The sequence below is a fragment of the Dioscorea cayenensis genome, chromosome 4 (genome assembly GCF_009730915.1).
Source record: "Dioscorea cayenensis subsp. rotundata cultivar TDr96_F1 chromosome 4, TDr96_F1_v2_PseudoChromosome.rev07_lg8_w22 25.fasta, whole genome shotgun sequence".
NCBI lineage: Eukaryota > Viridiplantae > Streptophyta > Magnoliopsida > Dioscoreales > Dioscoreaceae > Dioscorea > Dioscorea cayenensis.
The window spans coordinates 11,197,628-11,200,031 of NC_052474.1; positions in this window are offsets into that span (position 1 = coordinate 11,197,628).

Below are 2,404 nucleotides of genomic sequence, written 5' to 3' on the forward strand. Positions count from 1 at the left end.
GCCTTATGTCGAACAACCACCAAATTTGGAGTTAGAAGAATAACCCCCGCAACTTGAATACGCATTCCTAGAGAAAAATTTAAAGTTACCGATGATCATAGCCTCCAACCTTTTTGCAAAACAAAAAAAATAAACTTTTGGGGGTATTGGTGAAGCACAAAAGGGCTATAACATAGAAAATTTTGGACATCAGCGGGATAAATCCGTTATTCTGTATCACAAGATCATAATGGAAGATGACCACAAACCTTTAGCTCTACCACAAAGGAGGTTAAATCCGAATATGAAGGAAGTAGTGAAAGCCGAACTCATCAAATTACTGGATACCGATATCATATATCCAATCTCTGACAGTGCATAGGTTAGCCCAGTTCAGGATAGTTCCAAAAAAGGGGAGAATGACAATAGTGACCTTAATTTGTGTTCGGGATACCATTAGTTGAAGATTAAGGAAAATAATGTAGCAAAAACAATTTTTTGCACTCGCTATGGTCACTATAAGTTTCGGGTTATGCCATTTAGATTGATGAATGCTCTTGCAGCCTTTTATGGACTTGATGAATAGAGTTTTTAGACCCTACTTAGATAAGTTCATGATCGTGTTTATTGATGACATCTTGGTATACTTGCCTACTGATGAGGATTATGTGCAACATCTTTGTGTAGTTCTGTAGACTCTTCGGTAGGAGCAGTTGTATACCAAAATTACCAAGTGTGAGTTTTGGCTCTGCAAAGTGGAATTCCTTGGGGCATGTCATGTCTAGAGAGGGAATTTTTGTTGACTCAAAGAAAGTGGAGTTCTAGTTTTGATCATTTAAGATCATGATCCTAGATTTACTTCTCAGTTTTGGCAAAAATTTCAAGAAGCGCTTGGTACTACATTGAAGTTCAGCATAGCATATCACCCTTAGACAGATGGGTAGTCTGAGAGGATAATTCAGACTCTTGAGGACATGTTGAGAGCTTGTGTCCTTGATTTCCATGGAAGTTGGGTCATGCATTTGCCACTTGTGGAGTTTTCCTACAATAACAATTTTCAAACTAGCATCAGCATGGCACTATATGAAGCTTTACATGGGAAAAAGTGTAGAACCCCTCTTTGTTAGAATGATGTGGGTGAGAGAAAGTTGTAAAGTGTGGAATTGATTGATAAGACTGTGGAAAAGGTGAAGCTAATTTGAGATAGGTTGAAGACCGCTTAAGATAGACAAAAGAGAGTATGCCGATACCCGGAGGAGAGATTTGGAGTTTGAAGTTGGTAACCATGTGTTCTTAAAGATTTCACCTTGGAAGGGATGATTCAATTCCGTAGCAGAGGGAAAGTTTTATCCCCGATATATTGGACTTTTTCCCATTGTTGAGAAGATTAGGCTAGTCACCTATTGCATGGAGGTACCGGTAGAGTTGGAGAAGATCCAGAACATCTTCCATATCTCCATGTTGAAAAAGTATGTGCCCAACCTATCACACACTTTTGAGACCCCTCCAGTGGAGTTGCGAGAAGATTTGAACTTTACTGTGCAACCGGTGAAGATTCTGTTTTGACAAGAGAAGATGTTACATTGGAAGGTGATTCTGATGGTTAAAGTGCTTTGGAGAAGCGACTTTGTTGAGAAAGTAACTTGGGAGCCCAAGGTGGCGTTCAAGTAAAGTCATCCTTATCTTTTCAGGATCAAGGTAAGCTGAAAATTTTGAGGATGAAATTTACTTTAAGGGGGGGAGGGGGTAGACTGTGGTATTTCGGTCTTTTTCTTGTGTGTTGGCTCGATGTTTTAGTTAAGTTCTTTTTGTACTTAGCTTGGTGCGACTTGCCGAACTCTTTGGAGAGTGTAGCCAGAGTCCTGGAGGTGGGATGGGTTATGCACATGCCCACCTTGGGGGTGTGTACCCTCCTTTACGGGCCGCACACCACCATAGCCTAGTGGGTATGAGGTCTCCTGTGTGGGCCATGCACCAGGCCGTGCAACGCACATGTAAGGCCTTTTTAAGCCCTTTTTGAGAGATTTTTCCTTTGTTTCTTCCTTATTACTCTCTTTTCCTCTCCTTTCCTCATCCCTTGGTGCTCTTTAGAGATTAAGGGTTTGGTTTGGATGATCTCTTGGTCTTGCTACTAGAGCTTGAAGATCAATTCATCCTTGCTTGAGGTAAGCTCTCATTCTCTCCTTCCTTCTTCATTGTTTGGATGAATGAAGCTAGGGTTATATTGTGAGCTTAATTAGAGCTTGATCCTTGTTCTTCTTCATGCTTATTGTTGGTGGAACTTGAGAGGAGTGTTTGCTTGCCTTGTATCCCTTCAATGTTGTGGAATCCATGAACCTTCTTCCTCCTTGTTTTTAAGTTATTGTAGCACCATTATAACTTGGTTGCTTCTTTGAATTCTTTGGTTTAGAGTGAAGCTCAAACC